The sequence below is a fragment of the Macrobrachium nipponense genome, chromosome 6 (assembly GCF_015104395.2).
Source record: "Macrobrachium nipponense isolate FS-2020 chromosome 6, ASM1510439v2, whole genome shotgun sequence".
Taxonomy (NCBI): domain Eukaryota; kingdom Metazoa; phylum Arthropoda; class Malacostraca; order Decapoda; family Palaemonidae; genus Macrobrachium; species Macrobrachium nipponense.
In genome coordinates this window covers 113,702,966-113,727,965 of record NC_061108.1, presented here as the reverse complement: position 1 = coordinate 113,727,965, position 25,000 = coordinate 113,702,966, and the positions used below count along the sequence as shown (strand labels likewise).

General features: G+C 35.8%; 1 protein-coding gene across 4 annotated transcripts in view; it reads left to right on the top strand.

The window, feature by feature from the left end:
- Positions 1-25,000, top strand: part of LOC135216918 (prickle planar cell polarity protein 3-like) — a 597,661-nt gene that overhangs the window by 154,840 nt on the left and 417,821 nt on the right. Inside the window, exon 1 of one of the 4 annotated variants that reach the window (XM_064252463.1) lies at positions 16,287-16,632. The exons of the other annotated variants lie outside the window; for them this stretch is intronic. The gene's annotated coding sequence lies outside the window, so the exon portion shown is untranslated. Of the gene's footprint in view, positions 1-16,286; positions 16,633-25,000 lie in introns of those variants that run through there. 4 annotated transcript variants of the gene reach the window in all.

Here is a 25,000-nt window from a genome sequence, read left to right as displayed (position 1 = left end):
AAGTTAAGAATGACTATGGGAAAGTAATATACTTGAAATTAAAGTAAGATCATACCATTTCACCATCCCCATTGCATAAGAACCTTTTTTTAGACTGATTCCGTAACCATCTGGTTTACCCAGTCTATTTCTCCCTTATATTAAAAGTATCATGGCTTACAGAAAATATTATTTTTGCAAACACTGAAATATGTTGTGAAAAAACTATTCGGATAATAATTGAATATAGCTTTAACATTTTAGGTCTTGCTAAATATTGCATTTAATATTCGTCTTTAATGATCCTCATGGCTAAAAATACTATGATGATTTAATTCATCTCCAAATTCATAAACCGTATATTGTTAATACTACCTAACTCGTGTTTTATGCGTTTTTGACCATTGTTGTTGGAGCAGATCATTCATTTTTGTGTTTACCCAACTCCCAATGAAAAATTTTGAGGTGACACCACTAGGAAACAGAGTTTTAAGGGTGCTGGAAAATAAAGATTGAGTGAACTCTGCGAACGTGAATGGTTTACAGCCCATGAACCAGAAGATAAGCGGTCGGAAAAATACACTGTTCATGTTTACAGTTTGTATAAATCATAAATCCCAAAATGCATTAAAAAGAAGATATCACCAGGCCATATGCTGGGATGCATGATAACCTTATCTTTCCCAAAGTTAGCAAAATTTACCTTGGGTGCCGGGGACCACCTGTCCTTGGCGATTCTGGACTCCTCCCTTATTCCCAACTTGACCTTAACATATTGCGCTCGGTTCTAGGTGACCTAGGGCTTAGGCCGGATCTTTCCTAGATTGTAACCCACTCTGGTTTTAAACTGCGTGTTTAGTACAAACCTGTTGGGGATTACCGTAAAAACATAAACAAAAGACTGTACATATCATAAAGATAATGACGCCCAATAAATATTAGTCCTGGATAACGACCTTCGGAGACCCTTGGGGGCACTATGAAGGAGGAGGCTTAGACCCCAGGGACTCTCGTCCCAACCTGACCTACTGTAGATCGCCATACATCATTGAAATCTACGGGCTGCTCTATGAGCAAGAGCCTGTGCTGGCATAAGGCCAGCTTAATCTCCAACAACTTCATTGAAAGCATATTTTTAACTGTATGCAGTCTGTTATTAATTGTTATAAATTTGATATTTTTACTATTCTCAATATTAGTACTGTCAGCAACTGTATGGATATTGCCAATTATTATTTTATCTTATTGTATGATATATCTCTACTTTGTTTATTCCATGTATATGAAGCTGAGCTGAAATTATTATTATTATTATTATTATTATTATTATTATTATTATTATTATTTTTATTATTTTTTTTATTTTTATTTTTTGCTCTATCACAGTCCTCCAATTCGACTGGGTGGTATTTATAGTGTGGGGTTCCGGGTTGCATCCTGCTTCCTTAGGAGTCCATCACTTTTCTTACTATGTGTGCCGTTTCTAGGATCACACTCTTCTGCATGAGTCCTGGAGCTACTTCAGCCTCTAGTTTTTCTAGATTCCTTTTCAGGGATCTTGGGATCGTGCCTAGTGCTCTTATGATTATTATTATTATTATTATTATTATTATTATTATTATCATTATTATTATTATTATTATTATTATTAGAAATAAAATGTAGACGTTCTTCCCAAACCAACCCTGCACACTGGGTCATAACTAGCACGGGGGTATCCTTGTCTCCCCAATAGCACTGGGAGGTACAGCTAGAAGACAATTATTCCCTTTCTCCTTCTGGTAATTGGCTTCAGTTGGCAATTCTGGTATTTTGACGGCGGCGAGGTATTTATAAGTGAAAGGGGATTACTTCCAGATGGATAGAGTTGTTGTGCGTCGTGAGGTGAGGTATAAAAACATCATAATTCTTCACCAACATGGTTATCAAAAACGAAAATGGTAGAATGAATTAGCCTATGGTATTTTTGCCTTTTCCATAGGGGATGGTAGTTACTACTATGTCCTATAAAAAAATATGTAGACCTGAGACGTATTCGAAGATCCTTGTTGTTGCTTTGAGTGTTCCTCATCCTTGTGGTGTTCTGAGAAGTGTTACTAGCATTGCTCTGCACTTCCGCCCGTGCGATCTTTTTGTTTTTCTTTTACGTATTAGTAAGTGTTTTTTTTTTAGGCAATAAAAACTTCACAAATTCTCCAGGTTCTTCAGTTCCGGATGTTTTCTGACCCATCCCAGTTTCCACCCGAAGGCCGCAGACAGTTCAGTTTAAAAATTGCTTCCTTAGCAAAGGCAGCAACTTTTAAACTGAAATGTCTGCAGGCCTGCGGGTAGAAACTGGGAGGGGTCAGAACACATCCGGGAACTAAACCTGGAGAAATTGTTAAGTTTTTATTGGCTAAAAACCAGAAAGATCGCACAGGTGCAAGTGCAGAGCAATGCGACCGACGCTTCTCAGAACACCACAAAGGTGAGGAACACTTAAAGCAAGAAGGGTCTTCGAATACGACAGTTCTACATAGTAACTACCATTCCCTATAGAAAAGGCAAAAACACCATAGGCCAATTCATTCTACCATTTTCGTTTTTGATAACCATGTTGGTAAAGAATTAAAGTATAGTATTTCCTAACGGCGTTAGGGATTATAAGTATCAGTATTTAAACAGACAGGATTCAGTGTATTTAGTACGTCTTTCTCAACTGTATTAATAAACCTCTACTTGAGGAAAATAATATAGTTTACGTTTTACAGTTTTCTTTATAGACACTACCCGCCCGTTAAAAGAAAACGGAATGTTGATGGAAATAAAGCGGGTACTTGGGTATAGAAGCAAACAACCGTTTCATTTTTTTAGGCTAGTTGAATTGATTTCTGAATGTCATTACAAATAGGTATCAATAAATAAAGTACCTACCGCTAAGTAAATAGTGTACACTTAAGATTGAAAATATAAATAGAAAAGTACCGCCTATTTCAGTACACTTCATACGTAATCATGAATATTCCATTATCACCCCAATCATAAAACCCAATAATCAAGTTATTGTTGCAAATGCCTTGCAGAAATTGGCTACTTGCTTTGTGCTGTTGATGCTTAAATATAGTTTAATACACTGCTACTTTCTTTGTGCTGTTGATACTTAAATATAGTTTAATACGCTGACTTAGCCACATACGTTTTTGACATGTTGAAAAATTTTAATATCTGAATATTTGGATTTCCATTTAAAGCAGCTCATAAGGTTGCTTGTTTTTTTTTTTCCACCCATTTCCATTGCGTTATGAGATCCTCCATAATTATTTACAGAAGTTCACACTTACTTTCTTATTACATTGTTCGGTGAAGTATAAATGTCGCCATTAACGTGCAGTTATAATTGCACAGTTACGCCTGCACGGTCCTGTGCAGGTATAACTGAACCCACTAACGTTCAGTTTTACCTGCACAGCCGACTTTGCGGACATAACTGAACCTTAGTGGTGGCCTTAATCACGAGAGAAATAAGTATCTGTTATATTGTCATTTTTATTGATGTATTGCTATTATGATTTGAGAAAATAATTTTTTTTTTTATAAATTCTTGGGTCGTTTTTAATGTATTACTATAAAGTCTCTCGAGAGAATAGTTGTTTTTATTATTATTTCCTGGATAAAAATATTGGTGTTAACCAGTGCCTTTCGTGATCTCTAGTCGTTCTGCAAATTTCTTGTCCACTCTCAAGGTTTGAGACAGAACCTGGAAGCAGAGAAAAGGAAATATGACGTTTCTTTCGTTAATTTAGGTTTTATTGTTTGTAAAATAGAGTGAGGTATAGAACTTAACTAAAATTCTCAAACTAGCACTTTTAAATTATTGACTGCTTTTAATATTTATTTGCCCTTAATTTGCTGTATTCAATTTTGCTTTGGCGTTGTTCTTTTCGCACTCGGGCAATTTTTTTTTATATAGTTTACAAGTTAAAGGGCTTTTCGGTTGTTAAGTCTAAGTATTGCTGCTACTACATATGCTTAGCTGACTTGCATATTTTCATGAGATTTTTGAACCCAAATAATAATAATAATAATAACATAATAATAATAATAATAATAATAATAATAATAATAATAATAATAATAAGCTGTTTCAACGGCATTTACTTTATATTGAATCTTCTCAATTCTTCTTATAATCTTTTTCTCATCAGCATGTAGCTTTCTTGTATATTCTCGTAGATGACTGCCTGTGCGCTGTCGACACGTCAGAGGAAATAAACCTAAGACAACTGAAACCTTTATATATCCTTAGGAAACCTGATATACCAGCTATATGCTGATGAGAAAAAGATTATAAGAATTGAGAAGATTCTATATAAATTAAATACCGTTGAAACAGCTATAGTATTCAATGCTACTGCCCTCAGAGAAGGCCTCCTTCCTAATTAATAATAATAACAATGGTTATTACTACAGCTACTACTACAATTTCACAAGTTCAGTTGACTTCCACATTTTCATAAGACTTCTGAATTCAGCCCAACGAAATGAAATAGAGTGGGAGCAAAATAACCCAGAGCCGCCGGTCAGAGCAAAGAAGGACGGGGGGCCGGGGATAGGTGGAGACCAAAATGACAGATAAGTGTATGACAAGCTGCCCTGGTGGCACGGGCCATGGGCACGGGCCACGGGGGTAACGTACGTATATCCGGCACGAAGACGAAGGGACAATCTGGCAAGCAGAAGGAATACGCGTGCCAGGTCCTCCCTCTCGCCCGGCCACCTCCCCCTCCTCCATAGCCTACTTCCTCTCTCCCCATCTACGTCGCCCGTCCTTTTATTTAGTATTCGTGTTCTCTCATTCGCTGCCAGTAGCTCATCATCATCGTCGTCTTTCTCTCTCGTTCTCGATCTTTCTCGGTCGTCAACATACACGCAGATATATATATATATATATATATATAATATATATATATATATATATATATATATATATATATATATCTGCGTGTATGTTGACGACCGAGAAAGATCGAGAACGAGAGAGAAAGACGACAATGATGATGAGCTACTGGCAGCGAATGAGAGAACATATATATATCTTAGACATGATAAGCACACAATCACGTGTGTAATAGAAATAAATTTCTGACTCACATCAGGATCGAACCCAGGTCTTTCAATTGAGAGAGGAGACCACTGCCAGCCAAGCCACATAGTGCATACAGAATACATGCGTGGTTCAAAATATGAAGGAAAGGGTAATTAATAGTAATTTGAATGCTATAACTGATAGAGGGTAGGTTGCGAAAAAATGCACGATGGTCTACATGTAATGAAAGTAACTGGAGTGTGGACCCAGAAAAAAATTTTAAGTTTAAAGATGGTCATTATACTGAGAGGAGAGAGAGAGAGAGAGAGAGAGAGAGAGAGAGAGAGAGAAGAGAGAGAGAGGTTTGTGCGTGGGATTTATTAATATTATTTATCACGGTCCACAAATTGATGCAAAATGAAGCTTAAAATACATTGAATATTACGATTGGATATTTTGTCCTCAGGCAGAAACGACAAAACGTTATCGTTCTTAGTTGAGATTACTCATAATGACCTGAAGTGTGTGTTCACAATACAGTCTAAACGTATATATCATATACATTTATATATATTATTATATATATATATATAATATATATAACATATATTACACACACCCACTTACACACACACACACACACACACACACACACACATACACACATCTACATATATATATATATATATATATATATATATATATATATATATATATATGATAAAGAAGATCAAGGGCAGGAACACGAAGAGATTCACATTATCCTTTAATCCTACGTTTCGTGACAACATCGCCACATCTTCAGGGATTTTTCTACAAAATAAAGTATAAAATGTTAACATAAAATAAGAGCTGATCACAAGATCCAATAGTTGAAAAGTAAAAACAGTTTAATGGTAAAATTACAACTCTCATACTTAAATTACATGCACACTTGATTAAAACAGACCAGAAATACCAAACAACTTACAAATGACGAGAAGAATATTTATAAATTAAAGCTAAATTACACAAACATAAAAGTAATAACAAATATAATAGAAAGTAAAAGTCATATATTCTCGTCTGGCCTGTGTTGTGTATATATATATATATATATATATATATATATATATATATATATATATATATAGTATATATATATATATAGTATATATATATATATAGTAGATATATATATATATATATATATATATATATATATATATTACACCACGTATGTATGTGTGTTTGTTTATGAGTTATTTTTATTGTTTTATGACTAATTGACATTTTGATCAACTTCTTGTGCTTTATTTCTTGGTACATTTCTTATGATCATTGTATTCTGCTCAGGCTTGCTGGTTTCATTTGAATACGTACACATCTTGGATAATAATGTCAGTAAAAATAATGAGGAGGAGAAGTGGTCAGACTCGCCCCTTCCCCATCAATTATTTTATTGTATTTCTCTTCCTATTTTACTTTCGAATTCAGTTTTTAGATTCACATTTCTATCATCCGAAACGGTATGAAACGCAGACAGGATAAGGCTGTCAAGGTACACAAACATCTGACGGAAGTCTAGCCAGGTGCCCGTCTTTTAACATGAAGATATTGGACTCTTGTGGTTGTGATCAGATTCATATAAATGAATGTATATTTACATTTGCGGTTGGTGTCTCATCATCATAGGTTAAATTCTCCGTATTGCATCGCTCATCTTAAGAATCTGTTTCCATTATTTTTTCATTTCTTTGGAATATTGTTATCGATTTTTGTTTGCATATGAAGTGTGTCCTGCGATTCTACAGAGGATAGCAGGTTTGATTGAGGTAAGAGTGATTCCTTACTTTTTCCTTAAGCATTTTTATTTAAGTGAATTTTAAATGACCGAATGAGCGTAAAACGACCATGGTGTATTGTAGTAGAACTGACGGACTTACAGATATAAGAATAACAGGAACAAGTATTGGTCAATCAGTTCCTGGCGAGTTATATGCCTACATGCATGTTGAAGTATCCCCCTCTTTCAAACAGTTCCTAAAGCCGAATGCTCCAACCACTGAATGCTCCAGTGTCATGCGCGAGCGCCACTTAGTTTTGCTTTAGAGGTGATGCCAATCGCACCAAGCGAGCTCTTGATGTGATGCGAAATCGAAAGATGAAAAAGACTTTTTGTGTATGAAGAACGTTGGTCATGGCACCGTGCCATCGTTTGACAGTTGCTTCCTGTCATGGCTCTCCCTCGATGAGGCTGTGCGCCTACTCTGACTTTATTAATTATTTTGCACCTGTTTTCTTTGTTTGCTCGTTTGTTTATGGTAACCACACGAGTGCGTGAGGGTCGTGATTTTACAATTTCGTTCCATTTAATCGGTTTAGGAATTTCGGTCATTATTGTCGGTTGTGATATAAGCTCTGAATTTATTCGAAACCAAAGCATCTCTTCATTTTGCCTTTCCTAAAGAAGATTGCGACACCTGACAAACCACCCATTCTCGTATTTATTCTAAAGGTTAGTCTTAATTGGAATACTCGCGTCCATGGCTACATCTGTCTGTTTCACAACATGCGCTTTACGTGTTTCCTATAACCATTGATACTTTAAGACGCGAGTTTATCACTTTCTTGGGTGTTCACTGTCAATGTGTTGTTTACGCCAGGTCTGGGCTAGATAAGGGCAGCAGCTTGGTCGTTCCATGGGCGTTTTGAAATATTCGTGTTCCGAACTAAATTTTTTTTTCCGTCTTTTGGTTCAAACATTCACTAAAATTGTTTGAATTATTTTTTTTTTTTATTTTAGGTTGAGTCACTGTAAGGATAGTAAGGATCAACCATTATTTTGTACAAAACCAGTACCACCTTGATACAATTTCATAATGGTTGACCGTTGCGGGATTTCATAGACTACGACTGTATACGGAAGAAAATGAACCACTTAGCACCATTGACTCGTGACTTTTAATTCGGTAATGCTCCTTTTGCAGTCAAACGAATTCACAAGCTTAGTCAAGTATACGTAAATCCGCTTTTAAAAAGAATTTCCTTTTGTGTTCTGGTGTTCTGTATCATGCTCATATATTATATATATATATATATATATATATATATATATATATATATATATATATATATATATATATATAATAAATTTCCGACTCACATGGGGGCCGAGCCCCAATCTTTCAAATGAGAGGCCAGGGCGTTGAGATGGCGGTGTTCGATCCCGATGTGAGTCAGAAATTTATTTCTGTGAAACAACGTTCCTATTATTTCATTATTCCAATATAGATATTATACATATTCATACATATGTAATATAATTATATATATATGTGCGTGTGTGTGTGTGTAGTAGTAGTAGTAGAATATAAATGAAGGAAAAAAACTAAAGACAGAGTGAGTAAAAAAATCGTTATAATGAAAAAGCGAGAGTCAGTGTGAGCAAACTCTGTAAACAGAGAATGTTCTTCATGTAAGTAAAGGGAGTGGTTGATGAGCTTATAGGATAAAAGATTCAAGTGGAAAGATGCTGTCTGAAATGAAAGCAGTTCTGTATCAAAAGACTCGTTAAAATACGTATTTTGCAGAATTTTTTAATGTGGAATGATGTAAAAGTAGAAAACGTTAATGTAAGTTTCAGAATGGCTTGGAAGTGACCGTTACAATTCCAAGAAAGGCTGTTAAATATCGAAGGCTGCAGAATGGAAACACAACAGTCCTTAATGGGGTTAAAAGTGAAAAGAAATGTTATGTTTAAAGGCAGAAGTGATAGAGGATACTGAAATACTTACAAGGAGATGATATTAATTAGTATATCAGAGAAGATAAGGTAGGATTTGATTGAGGATAAACGATAAAAGGATTGATAATGGAAAAGCAGCGTGGGTTTTGACAGGGAAGAGTGTGTAAGCATAAAATGTTTGTTATGCAACAGGTGTTTGGAAAGTATGGGAGTAAAAGAGGAAAGAGCTTTATTCTGCATTAATGGACCAAGAAAATCTACGATAGAATTGACGGCAATGGGGTTTCTAGGTTACTGAGAATATATGGTGCCAAAGGTAATTTGTTGATTAAAAGTTTTCATGATGAAGGCGATGGTTATGGTGAATTATTGAGATGGAGGGTGACAAGTTTGGCGTAAAACGGGTCTCAAACAAGGGTGTAATGTCCCAATTATTGTTTAAAAGCTATATGGAGAGAGAGAGAGAGAGAGAGAGAGAGAGAGAGAGAGAGAGAGAGAGAGATCTAAGAAATCGGCAATTCCTAGAGATGGAGATTCTTAGTTGTGGAATAGTAATGGAGGACTGGATATGTGGAATGGATGATATTTGCAGTTTGTACGGCGTTGATTAAGAATGTGGGAAAAAATCTGTTGAGACTGTGAAAGAATTTGAAACTATTTTTGAAAACGAGTTTGGTAAACATGAATATTAGCACTAGAAGTGATAAGAGTAGATCGATTCCAGGAAGATGGAGCAAAATTTGTTCACGAGATGTGTCACACAATGGGGAAAGCAAGGAAGGCATTAGCGTGTAATCAAAAGAATGGAAGAGAAATTGAGACCTTACTTTGAATAAGATGAAATGTACAAAAGGATGTTTGAGCCAGCTCTGTTATGTAAGTGAAATGCGTATGATAAAAAGAATATATATAATGTTTGTGTTTGTTGGTGGTGTGTATATATACTATATATTATATAATATATATATATATTATATAACCTGACATCCATACATATATATATATATATAGATCTGTGTGTGGTTGTACTATACATACCTATGTATATAATATATATATTATATATATTATATATTATAATAATATATATATGTGTGTGTATATATGTATTGCGCAAAGAGCGTTTAATTTCTTGAGAACGCGTATGATCTTGGTCTTTCTCTTTCACTGTTTTGTATGTTTGTTCGTTTTGTTGGGAAGTAAAGCTAAATATCTTATGCATAAGCTAAATTAGTGTAGGAATTAAAGTAGAATTTATGAACGTGCTTGTGTATCATGCTAACCCTTATCACTTGCATGAACATACGCGACACCTATAATCGCTCGCATTTAATTTTGGGTTCAAGATTTTTTCCAGATGCTAAATTTCCTCTAGAGTTTTCATTTATCTAGGATATTAAACCAACATTGAAGAGAGAATATATATATATATATATATATATATATATATATGTATATGTGTGTATATATATATATATATATATATATATATATATACATATACTATATATATATATATATATATATATATATATATATATATATATATATATATATGAATTGAATGGAAACTGACTCGTAACTCATTTTGTTCTTGGATTAATCGTTTCACGGGAGTCGCCAATTTTTCTGAATGTCAGGAGAAAATGTCCATAGCCTGGGATGATGTTGTGCAAGCACCCTTTAACGGCAGTGTTGCAAAACAAGGCTCTTTGAATCAAGTGTCCGTTAGAACAGAGCTTTTATCACGTGCTCCTGCAATGCGCCCAGTATTTCTTGTTTATTTGTTTATATATCTATAATTTTTTGTTTCAAAATTTTCCGTTCTGTTTATTGTACATCAAATTTATTTGTATATCTTTGTATTATTTTATGACTGGATGTTCCTTTCATGTCGGTTATTATTATTATTATTATTATTATTATTATTATTATTATTATTATTATTATTATTATTATTATTATTATTATTATTATTATTTCTCTTAATATATAGATCAGTGGTTCTCAAACTTTTTTTCTGTCATTTCCCCCTGCACCCAGTTCAACCATCCAGATTTCCCCCCCTTCATGTGTATGAGGGAAAGAGTAGTTAAAACACACGGTGACTATTTACTAATTTATTTTTCAAATGTACAAATATACTGATAAACATATAGTTACAGAGTAAAGTGGATAGAGCACGGTTAGTAATAACTCTCTCTCTCTCTCTCTCTCTCTCTCTCTCTCTCTCTCTCTCTCTCTCTCTCTCTCTCTCTCTCTCTCTCTCGCAGCCATGAGAAAATCCATCTGAGATTTTTTAAGTTAGAAGGTAGTGTAATTATATCCCCCCCCCCCCCCTGGTAGCTTCGAATTTCCCCCATTTTGGATTATAGATAATGAAGTAGAAAAAAGCCGAAAATCCATCAACTTGGCGAGAGCCTTCCTCAGGATATCAATCTCATAAGGGCGCCATGACGCGAACTACAGTATTTCCTAGTTGAATTGAGGTGCCTCAAAAGGGCAGATACTGAATAATTCTTTGAAGTTCTCATAGAGACGGGAAAGTCGGGTGGTTCAGTGGAGATTAATTTCGACGCAAACGACACCCAAAGCGTATTGGGTTACTGGGGAAAATGTCTTACTTTTTATCAGATATTTTGCTCATACATATATGTATATATATTTACATGATATATATATGTATATATACATATGCATGCATATATGTATTGTATGTGTAAAAATTTGTATCTATATATAAATATATGTGCATATATATGTATATAAACATATGCATACATATATGTATTGTATATATACAAATGTGTATGTATAAATATATATCCACATATATGTATACACGTTCATATATATGTGTGTGGATACAGAGAGAGAGAGAGAGAGAGAGAGAGAGAGAGAGAGAGAGAGAGAGAGAGAGCGTATTTAAATTCCGCACCCACCGGCAATCTCAATTGCACAGGACGGGTCGAATAACAAATCCATTCAGCAAAGCCACAGAAACATCTTTAAACGATGCCCACCCGACTCCCTCACCCCAGCCGCAAGTGTCACGTGACGCGACCACGTAACAGCAAACCACGTAACGACAGGCCGCGTAACTTTAGTGCAGCATGAAAAACGCTCATTATTGTGCATGACATCAGCAGGGGATTGTAACGCGACACCTCCCCCTTCCTCTACCATCCTCCCACTCCGCTGTCTCCTTCCCCATATCTATGTCTCCCCTTACACACTCACACACACACAAACAGTCAGTCCCCTCTTCCTTCAACCCATCCTTTGGCACTCTGCTCGTCTGCATAAGCTTGAGAAGTTGGACAGCAGCGTCACGAGACACCTCAGGATATCTTTACGGTGTCAAGGTTTAAAAGAACCCTGGTTCGGAATCGTGTTCGATCCTACTAAATGAACGGGTCTCAGCTCTAAAGAACGGGCTGTTATTTGAACGATTCGGTACTGCGGAAAACTGTTAACGTTGCTATAGAATGCGTTTGTTTAAAAAACAATCACTTTTTTTACACATAAAAGTAATGTTCTGATACGTGAAAGAGTTATTTTGTTTAACTGATCAGGGTATCATCTGTTCATCCATTATCTGTGCCTGTGCATACTGTGACGTCATTATTCCCAAACATGTGGCTTTGCCATAACTCCTACCTGGCTTGCCAAAGTTTTGAGGGTACGCTTAGGAGGTCATCCTTTTCCTCATTGATTTTTGTTTTTTATTTCCTTGCATATTCATTATCCTAACATCAAAATTTCACTATTCAATTTTACCCCATTATTCATTTATGTTGTACTTAATAAAACAAAACAAGAAAAAATAATATACTCCTGTCCGGCTGTCACAAGTTGTTGGGTATGTTTACATATGACGGTGGCATTCGTAACTTAACATAAAAGAACACGACTTCAATAACAAAGATACCCTTTCACTCGAAGGAATGGTCTCAGAAGTCATAAATCAATATTGCACTATATGAGAACCTTATGCATTTGAGAGTACTCCTTTATTCAAGTAGATATTACATTGTTAAAATGAGTTATCACAAATTTACCTGTTAAATAAAGTAATATACTTTTCCAAAATTTGCTGTTGCCCAAGACTGTTAAACATATACACGTAGAATATATTGTTTTTACTTGTAATATTTTAAAAACGAGAATTCGATGTTATTTAACATTCTTTTTACACAAAAAGCTGGTTTTTACTTACAGCTTAGGTTTAAACAACAATAATTTTTTTTATGCAAGAGCCATTCTTACAGAAAAAAAAGTAAAACAAGGTTCTAATGTATAGTTTAGCACAATTCTCTCTCTCTCTCTCTCTCTCTCTCTCTCTCTCTCTCTCTCTCTTTTGTTGCTATTGTACATAATCAGAACGTGAGGTTCGCCATGCTTAAGCCGCTTTGGATTGTGTGGCTGCGATTTCCTCATTTGAGAATGTCAGGTTCTGCCGAAGAACGTGGCCGTTAGCGCAGGGAGCTCGAAGTCATAGCCTATTTTCCCAGTTCATGTGACATCTTCGGTGGTCAATGACGCGTTCAGTGACGTCATGGATGGTCCAGCGAATCGCGGAGTCTGACTGACGTCACGAGGCGTCTGGAAAATAGCGTAAGAATATCAGGTTTTTTCAATGATGTATTTCGGGTCTGGGCTGTTCAAAGTCATAAGGGTTTCTTGTGAGTTTTCCTTCGTTTGTTGTTCTTACCTCTTTGCTCTAATTTTCTGTCGTATTGCTTATTTTATTATATTTGGTCCATATGTACATAAAGGAGTTATTTTGTTTTACTTTTGACGCATAAAAAATCAGACGATTGCTGTATATCGCAAAAGTTTTATATTTCGGCCATGTACATTTTCGCTCGGTTATCTCTCTCTCTCTCTCTCTCTCTCTCTCTCCTCTCAGTCTCTACCTCTCTCTCTCTGTTCTCTCCTCTCTCTCTATAACAAAATCTAAAAATAAAGTTAAAATAAAATATTCTCTCTATTACCTAAAAAAAAATATCAAAAAATTAATCTCTATCTGTTCTTTATTTCTTATTGTCCATGGTAATAATTTCTAATAGTTAAAACGTTATTATTGTCTCAAAGTAATGTAGGGAAATGGGTTACTGCTGCTTATTGAAAGGGTTTACACCATTTTTGAAATCCCGAGACTATCAGTGGTGATAATATAAGTAGTTGTTCGTTTACTGTACTGCTGGTCTAACGATTAGCAAAGTTAAGTAATATTCGGCTTGATCAGTTCAGTACGTGGATGATTAAAGTATAAAGTATCTAGATAATACGACGGCATATAATGTCCATTAATATTAATCTTTGGGTTAAGCGGGAGGAAGCGCCCTCATCCCTAAAGGACTTGCAGAAAACCAGAAGGCTAATACTTTCTAGTGCCGCCTCCCCTGAGGGAGAAGTGTTGTGTAAACGGAACAAAATGAATACAAGCAAATGTTTAAGCAAAGTCGAGGCATTTGGTTGAGTCATAAGAATGTAACATGAAATGTCTGTCAGTTGTATCACACGATGCAATATCCTTCTTGGAAATTAAAGAAGTGAAGAATCTACATATTCCTTCTATAGCATCTTTTATGTATAGGTGTTGTTGTGAATATGCATCTTATATTTGACCTCGTTTTCTAGGGAGACAGCTGCGGTTTGATTTCTGTAAGGCGGAGGTGTCTGGGTCACGTTTCGAGAAATCTCGTTATGAATCAAGCTACCTGGTAGTTGATCGTCTGTGGTAGGTGGCAGCTAGGTTGGAGACAGCCATTGTACTAGCAAACGAGGCCAAATACTTCATATGTAGATATATATGTATACATATTGTGTATATCTATATCTATGCACACACACACACACACACACACACACACATATATATATATATATATATATATATATATATATGTACGTATTAAAGTATGTGTATGTAAGAGTATGAACCATTAAAGTTATGTACATACATACATACATACACGTGTATGTGAATGAATGTATGTTTGTCTGTCTGTCTGCAATTTTGTGAACCAATGCAGTTCCATATGGAATTGATGTATAACATGTATTGTTTTTGGTACTCTCGCGCGAGCACGAAAAAATAGTTCCACTCATTGATGATTTTATGTTATTCCTGTGTCAGAACATCTGGAATGAGAATCAATTTTGAATAACCGGGAAACTTCTAGTTCGATATATAAATATGACTATGAAAAGGTGCTTGAATGCAGCCAGCCGAAGGCTTCTTTTCAAATATGTGCTCCATTTGCAATTTTCCCAATAGAGCATTCACGTATTATGTGCCAAACCTCTTTCGCGTTGGTAACCCGGTTGGAAAAATGAACGAGGAAAGAGCAGGTTAATCAATGATTCGTCTGGAGTTGCTGGTCACATACAATGAACACTTAACAGATTCAAAACTTATCATAAACAAAGGACTCACTTCATTTTGTGAAACACGTCTGTTCCGTATCATCTATCCGTAATTTTCTTGGCAGTCGGCAATTATCCTTTGTTACATCATTTCTAATCGGTATCATATGAATAACTATATATATTTATAAAGCGCAAGATTTGACCATACGATCTACGAACAAACCAAGAAAATCAGATGAGGGGACGATTTCCGAGTTGGATTTTACCTGGACATTCAAGTATCGTGTGCAGTGGATATTAAACTAAATGAATTTTTTACAGCTGCTCTTTTTATAGGAGTTGAAAGCAGAATTATAAGTAATTAAACGAACGCACACAGAAATTACACTCAAATAATAATAATAATAATAATAATAATAATAATTATAATATAAAAATAATAATAATGTCAAAATTGAAGAAAATGACGAAATGGACTTTATAAAACGTAAGTGCAAACTGCTGATTTAAGCATCCTATCCTTGGCAACACCTTGGTAAGGCCAGTGTACACATAACCAAACAGTTCGTAGGCCCGTGCGTACGCGCGCGCACGCTCTGGAGCGTTTATTGGTGCAAACATGGATGTGTTTTCAAATGTTATTGTAAAGACGCTGAAAAGGCTCCCGAGGATAAGGCTCACCGTCTTTTTGTGGAATGGCAGTGAGGGGGTTAGCGGACTCCGGTTCAGAAGAAGGGGAAAAGAGATGGAGTAATGTTTACCCCAAGTGGACTTTGTTTCGGGATATTTTGTTAACATATATTGATGGATGTGTTTAGTGCGACTCTTAGGAAGGAAGAAAGGAAGCCGGGTTGGCCGGTTATGGACCCATGTGCTGATCGGTTGTTACATTGACGAAGAGACAGTCGCTGTTCGCACAAATTTTAAGATATGTTAGAATACCGTGTGAATAAGTTTATATGTATACTTGCTCTCTCTCTCTCTCTCTCTCTCTCCTCTCTCTCTCTCTCTCTCTGAGAAGCCTCACTGCTCTTCACCCCCTGCCCTTCAACAGCAAGAGCAGAAACGATGGTTGTATTTCATGAAGGGATTAGAGAAGTAGACAACCCACTTCGCTGGCAACACCACCCGCGAGTTACCAACGCGTCCAATTTACTGCAAGGGAGAATCTGTGTGGCACTAGAGACCCTCACCTTAGCCTGTGCCAGTGTTTACTAGCTGTGGCTGGAGAGCCCCATTTACCGACAATCGCCCCGCGCTAACTATTGGTTTTCTGTAGTCGGGAGAGAGAGAGATAAGACGCTAGATAAATCAAAACAAAGGAGTGGAAGCGATTTTTCCTTCTCGACCGGCGGTAAAGCAAGTTCCCTTCGGATTAGAGGTGTGTTGGAAAGTGTGGCTAATTGGGTGTGATAATTGTGGCAGTAGCCAACGTCAGAAAAGCTGATGAGTATTGGGTGAAATAGAGAACACCGAGGTGCTGGTAAGCTTAGTGTTTGTGTCCGTGCGGAAGGGGAAGTGCGATAAAGATGAGATGGAGTTTTGTGAAGTGGATGGAGATTTTCCGTTAGGCCGTCCTCTCGATCTCGCTGACGACAGCGTCAGCTCTCTTCCTCAGACACTTCTGTGGATGAATTAGAGGAAGAGAAGAAGAAGATGAAAAAAGCAAGATTACTGTGAGGGATGATACCTAGAGCAGATGAAGTGGTTGATTGATGGTCATATCTTTTTAGCGGTTTACAATTATTTAATGTTGAAAGAACCCATCTGAATTTTGAAACAGTACTCTGAGCGATACGTATCACTGACAAATAATGACAAATCAATCTGAAAGAATACCTGAAAAAGGATAAAAGAGGCGAGGAAAGAAAGCAATCCACGGCCAATCGTATTAGATATCGATTCTCTTTCTTATATCTCGAGTGTCTTCGTCTCTCACGCAATTTATGGCTTTGTTTATGCGTCACTCAGAGTTTATTTACAGAATGGATGAAGCCACGATGAGTTAATACTGATTCTAAAACTTGTCCAGTGGTGCTTTCGGTGGTGATCAAATATTTACGTTTTGGTCACAGTTCATGGAGTGACGTCATCAGGCGGATGCTCCTGTTCCAGGAATCCGGAAATCCAGTGCATTGTGGCCCCTACTCCCATTGAGTGTTAATTTGCTATTTATTTCAATGTATTTTAGCGTCTGTGGTGTGATTCGATCACTGTTTTCACTCTGTTGGAATGTGTTCCATTTGATGCATAGTAGTACGATGAATATATGTTAGGGAGTGGCACTCACTTGGGTGCAGAACTTTCGTGTCATAATGTTTTGTGTTAACATGCAAGTGTTTTTATTATTTTAGTTCTGTTGTGTTTTTACTGTAATGGATACCTTTAGAACATGCTCAACACGTAAGTACTCTAAGCTAATTATTACTACACGGGAAATAATTGCCAGTGGGTATTAACAAGGATGTACCAGACCACCATCCCAATTACATAGTGAGCAGAAATGGGTGATTGCTGGGTGAAGATAGGTACTCTGTGAATAAAAATGCTCGACTTCTGGATGTGACATATATATATATATATATATATATATATATATATTATATATATATATGTGTGTGTGTGTGTGTGTGTATATGTGTGTGTGTGTGTGAGCAAAACAACCAACCTGACGTTAGTGCATCAGATTCCTTTCCTTGGATCAAGCCAGCTTATCAGAACCACAGAGATCTTAGAAAATAAATACAAATAAATTATGCGGTCATAAATATAGCAGAAGGGTCTAGCAGGCACCTTTCCTTATGCTGCAGCTACTTTATTTTCTTCTTTTATCTCTTTCGCGCGGGCGAACGACTGTCTTTCTCCTAAGCCTTTCAAGCTTAAAATAAATTACGAAAGGCTTGAGCTTTGTGACGGATTAGTAAAGTATAAATTCTTTAGTAGCGTAATTTAAAGAAGAAGACCTTTGATATTAAATGTCATGAAGGAAAAGATGAAAAACAAAAAGAGTTTGAGACTTTTCTATTTGGGATCAGTGACCTCATTGTTTTCGCGTTGTTATGTGAAGTCTGTTGCCTGCTTAGTTGCTGTATTCCTTTTTCATTTCTTTATTTGGATGTTTGCATATAGTATATTCACACCTACACAAACACACACGCACTTATGTGTCTGTGTGTGTATACAAGTGTGTGTTTGTGTTTGTGTATAAATACTTTCTTGTGTGTTTGTGTACTTTAGGTACTGATTCTGAGTTTGAAAGTGAATATAACGAGATGTGTTTTGAATATGTAACAAGATTATAAACTTCTGTTCATAAAGGCATATGAATGTACACATAGTCAGGAATGAACAGCATGTTTCATGTGTATACCTAGTATGCATATACATTAGAAACTGATGTTGAAGAATGAGTATGGTAAAATCATCGTGTAAGGAAATGTCCTGTATATTTGGATATGGCGAGAATTCTGCTCGACTTACTCATAACTATCTTGATAAATGATTTAGCTAAAGGAGTCTCTCTTGGCTCACATACTAAATAAAGTTCTAATGTCATAAGGCATTTATCATCGCCAGGAAAGGTCGTGGAGTTTTCCTTTTTATTTGGATGGATTTTACGACTGTTTTTTTTTTCTTTTTTAGCGAGAGCTTTGCATAATTTAGTTGAGGACCCTTTTTTCAAGGCTAGAGTTTGTTCATTTGTTTCTTGTTTCTGAATTGCGTTTAAATATTTGCATGTTTGGAACAAAGCTAATAGTAATAAGTAATTTTCCTTCTTTTTTATTTTATAAGTGATAAACAGCTGTTCTGTCCTTATAAAATCTACTGTTGTCTCATACATTTGTAAAGACAAGGATTAATGTTGACTTTAAAGTAAGTTATGAAGTTTTATAGTGAAAGATTACACTGAAACGCACTATAAAATCTTTGTAGATAAGTTTCTTTTAATTTTTCTTCTTTCTGCTTGTAAGAATTGTATACGAAACAGAACACGTACTTATATTTTTAGCATCAGAGTGTAAACAGATTTCTTTGTTTTATAGCATTTAGAGATTCAGGGCAACAGGACCCGGATGCAACGGAATAAGGTTTTTGTTCTTTTTCAGTGTTCTATTTCATTTCTTAGTTCCTGTTTTCCTTTCTCTCTCATATTTTGAAGCATTGTCCCAGATTATTTTTCCCTATCGGCCTGTCCTTTTACGAGGCCTGCCTATTTTTTTTTTTCGTTAGTTGTTTAATATTCGTTTTTTTCTGAAGATGAATCAGCATTTTAGTGTACTTTCTATGACGAGTCATGGGCATATTTAGTTTATCCCTGATACTGTTAACCTCGCAAGGGTATAATGGAGGCAGGAAGGCAACAGAACCCAAATCGGGAGACTAGGAAGACGAAAGACTGACATTCTGAGAGGATGGTCAAGAAGGAGCAGACCTTTTTGGTATTCTTAGGAGGCACAGCAGTCTGGGTCAGACCTCTGTAATTTGCTAATAGAGTCGAAGAAATACCGAAACACTGAAATGCTCAATCATTTGCGAGAGAGAGAGAGAGAGAGAGAGAGAGAGAGAGAGAGAATATGACGATGGCTTGCCGTTGTTTATTTATTCTTTGTTTGTTTGTATTTTGCTCTCCTTCGACCTTGGTTTTGGTTAATCGAGAGAGTCTCATGCACGCATGCTTTTAAGCCTCGGACTTGAGAGGCATCTGCGGTTTTAAAGAATAGTCACAAAACCAAATATCTTTTTGTTTCAGTGAGTACCACATGTGCAGACATTCTCCCACACAGACTTTATAGATATGCACACACACAATTATAAATGTATGTATATATATACATATATCATATACAAGCTTAGAAGTATTCGAAGTATAAAGTATGTGGACAATGATTAAGCTGAATCTCTTCTCGTTTAAATGCTGAGTATATATATATATATATATATATATATATATATATATATATATATATACATATATAATAATTAATATTATATATATATATAATATATATAATATATATATATATATATATATATATATATATTATACTATATATACACTATATATATTATGATTATTTTATCACATCACCGTGATTCATATACATGCATTAAGCTACAAATGTCCTTTAATATCTAATTCGCTCTACCTCGGAATATATATTTCCATATATGTTAAACGAAGGGAAATTTTTTAGTTGATAATAATTTCGTCCTCTAGTGGATTCGAACCAGCGCACAGATGAGAAATAAGGACTTCAGTTATGTCTTTACCGACTCGATATGCAAGAGATCCCCCCCCCCCCCCCCTCTATCACACTCTCTCTCTCTCACTGTCTCTCTCTCTCTCTCATCTCTCGTCTCTCTTCCTCTCAAAACCCTCGCTTCTCTCTCTCTCTCTCTCTCTCTCTCGGTACAGAAAAGTCCTGATCGTGGCGGTACGGTTAAGTAATCATGATGAGTCTTAACATCGCTCATTTTCTTTTTTCTTCAGATTTTCCGACGTTTCTCAGCTCGAAGCGGACCTAATAGAGGTTGATTTGCTGAATGAGGTGAACTACCAGATATGACCTCCGCTCATGTCTACTGCGAGCTAGAAATGAGACACCAGATTGAGTCTCTCTCTCTCTCTCTCTCTCTCTCTCTCTCTCTCTCTCTCTCTCTCTCTCTCCCCTCACAGACGCACGTGTATATGTGAGGATGACGAACAAAAATGAAATTTAAAAAATTATGTTAGGTAACCATCATGCAAGTGAAAAGGACACTGATCAGGTCCACAACATCAAGTTACGGAGTTTGTCCGAATTCCAGCAACTACTCTACTTCATACTTTTCAATTCATGTGTTTGAATGATTCATTTTTTACAATGCATATTTAATTGCGTTGCTTCATGACAAGGTTGGCTTAAAACCATCTCTTTATCTGTACTACTTCCCCATGTTTTCTATATCTATATTTTCCTATATATTTTCTATACCTGTACTTTCCTATATATTTTTTATGTGTACTTCCCTATATTTTCTATATTTTCTATGTCTACTTTCCTATAGATGCGGCCTTCCTGTACTTTATATATCTGTACTTCCCTATATTTTCTATATCTGCACTTTGAGATGTCCTCAGTTGACATCATTTATACATAGATACTTTTTAGGTCAGAGTTCTGTTGAGCAAGATATAACCTCTACTTCTTTCAGATAACTTGGTAATAAGTATCCAGCAGACCACAAATGCTTGTTTTTCATTATTACCCATTCTTGCTGATTTTGATAGCTCTCTCTCTCTCTCACTCCTCTCTCTCTCTCTCTCTCTCTCGTCTCTCTCTCTCTATCTCTCTCTCTCTCTCTGTCTCCTATATAATATATATATACTATATATATCTTATCATTATTATATATATATAATAATCTATATATATATATATATATATATATATATATATATATAATATATATATATATATATATATATATATATATATATATATATACACACACATAGATTTGGAGCCGTTCTTTGTGTTTCTAATTTGTCTTAGAAAGGCCGGGTCTGTCGTCGTCTCCATTGTTTTGTAGTTTGATAGTGGCATAACTGGATTTATACACACATATATGATCATATATATGTGTGTGACTTTGTTTTGTCTGTGTGGATTTATTTTTACGTATGTACATTCTGTAATCTCATTATTTAAACTAGCGACATTATAGAATGACAGGATAGGTATAGGGACATTGTATTTTCGGCTTATAAAAGTTGTATAAGTTAAACGTCCTTCGTTGAAGTTGATTTTAAGTAAGGCATTGATATAATACCTACGTTTTTACAATCATGTCAGTATTCTTCTTGGCAGTGTCTTTATGATGTGGTCAGTGTAATGTAATTGTCATTTTTGTTAGACGTCGAATTTTTGGGCTGCGTTTACATTTGGGGTTCTAAACTGGCCTGTCTTAAACAGCAAGTTTGCTTTGATAACGATAGTGACGGCGTTCACCCCAATAGGAATGTAAATGCAAAAGGGAGAACTGCTTTACAAATACCAAGCTACAGTTTCGGTTCCTTGCTTTTGCTACTCATTCTCTATGTTGCATCACTTTACCTTTACAGAAAGTCAAAATAAGTCATCGACATTAATGACAACAGCAACAACGGGAAAGTGGTCAAGGAAACGACGAGTGGTGACAAGGATTGTGCAAAAAGAAGGCACATCATAAACACCCTTGTCCTCCCCCCCCCCCCCCACCCCCCCCCCCCCCCCCCCCCCCCCCCCCCCACAAATTCCCCTACGTTAGGGTTGCATCTGACAGTCCCATTGAAGAGGCCGCATCCCAAAACGCAATGTTATGAAAAGGAAACTGGTACGAGCTGGAATTAAGAATCCCTCCCTGTCCTCCCAGACATCCTCACTCGATGGGGGAGGTTGGGGTGGGGGGGGGGGGGGGGGCAGAGATGTCGCTGACCCTTCCGGGACCCGTAGACCTTTGGGGAAAATACTCGGAGGCCAAGTTGGTATTTAGCAAACGTTTACACTGGTTGAGATTAAGTATATATGTATGAATGTGAATATGATCTTCGTGTAAAGGTGTATGTAAACGCATTTGTGAAATCTTTTTAATTACGTACTTAAGTAATTATATTTGATATGTATTGTTTGCCTACATAACATACGTGAAATGAAACATACACGCATGCGTTTGTATATTCTGATATACCGTGTGAACAAGAAATTTAATTTAGTTTGCAGAAAATTTTGTGGTATGTGTCCTGGAATTGTTCATAGATCCAACTATTTTTTGTCAGTTGTATTAATTTTTACATTAGTTGCAAGCGTTTCATATTAGCGTTGTTGACTGGACCAATATTTACAAATAACTTTTTATTTTATGTTTCAATATCTTTAAAAGAATAGGTATTTTCGCACACAAGGTTTCCGCTGCAATTGAGCTTCGATTGGATCAAAGTTATGAGATTATAAGTGGATATGAAATTATTTGTCCTCTTTTCTGAAACCAAATTTATATCAGGGCTATAGGTTACAACAACATGAAAATTCAGCCTTAGGATAAATTGAGGTTTATTCTATTTCAAACACACGATGAGAAGATATACTCGGAAGAAACACCTAGACTAGACTTTTAGGAACATGGTTGTAGTAGATTTATCCGCGAGACTGTATGTATCTAATTCCGAAATAAAGACATAAAGCCAGATAACCAGTAGCCTAATGTTTTCAATTGAATGATTAGGGGTTCTTTCTAAGGGTAGAATTTTACAGAAAAACAATATAATGGTAAGAATGGCAAGAGTATAATGATAAATAAAACAGAAATAAAGAAAAAATTTTAAGTTCTTTTTGGTTCACAGGACTGTTGGTCCGCGTTTCTCCTTATTTTTACTGTATTTTTAATTCTTAAACTAAATTCAGTTTATATCCTTGCAATCAAAAGTATGTTTTTTTTAATTGCTATAACCCCGATTGTGTAATCGGTAACATCAGGGGTTTTAGCTGTGCATCAGCTGTAGCAGTGTTACAGATTAATGTAAGTGTGAAGATAAAATTGTAAATGTATAAAGTTAGTACAGCTGAAGGGAGTAGCCTTTACTTGTGAAGAGCCGAGAGCAGGCTAGAAATTCATCAGAATGGAAGGGGCGAGGAGGTTTAAAGTTGTTAAGAGTAGTCTTGGCTAACGATCACAACACATTTCAGTAGAAGACCAGGTTACGGCATTTATTTTCCTCGTAGTACAGGAAAACATTTGTTTCGAAGTAAACGAGGTCAGTGATTCATAGCAGATATAAAAGCAACTTTGATAGCAGTAGAAATAGAGGCAGGAAACACTTACATGCAGGTTCCATTGGCCAGATGGCCAAAGCGCAGTATAGGTGTGATAAGTTAATCGAAAGGATGGAAGGAAGTTTTATAGGGGAGACAGGATTTAACGGTATAATCATTGGTATTTGTTGCTCCTTAGGAGAATATTGTCATTCCGAACGTGGGAACAAAACAAGCGAACTGTTTTTATTTTTTTATGTTTACATGCAAACTTTATGTGTAAGTTAGCACTCTTTGGTTACCAGTTACTGTTGAATGACAAGAAGTAGAGAAAACGTTCTCTTTAGAAGTTTCCAATAAAGACCCGTGAATGCAATATGAAGTTCACTTTATAAGGCTTGTGAATGAAAAAAAATCCATGTTGTTAAATGAGAACTCCCTTATCAGACAGCCAACATTCATGTATAATTTATAGATCTTTGGTGTATGAGCTTACGTTTGAATGGTAAGGATTACTGTTGAAGAGGTCATTGGAGTTAAAAACATCTTTGCACTATTGCAGATGGCATAAAATGTTACAAAAAAGTGCATTTCAAAATGTATAAAAGAAATTTAGTATGTTGATCGTAAGTAATCTGAGGAGTGGATTCTGATTCCATTTGTAAAATATCATCTGTATATACTTTATTTGCGTCTTGTTCGTAATAAGCCTTATCTACTTTGGGTATTTTTTTTAGAATCCCGTGAAGACCACTCTGACAGATGGTTTTATTTGTTTTTATTTTTATTTTTTTTTTCAGCAGACGACAGATAACTGTACGTAGAACCGCAAGTAAAAGCGAATCTAAAATAATGAAGTGTGTTCAGTCAATGGAAAGTACTCTGGGTATATTGTTTTTACCCTTAAATCCTGGTGGAGAGAGATGGCACACAGTCCTAATTAGATGGGCTACTTTAGCTTCTCTTAGGATGTGACCAGAGTTTGTCCCGTCAATTAAGAGCTTTGGCAACGGATTCAGTATTATTATTAGCATTATTAATATTATAGTATAATAATAATAATGATAATAATAATATCTT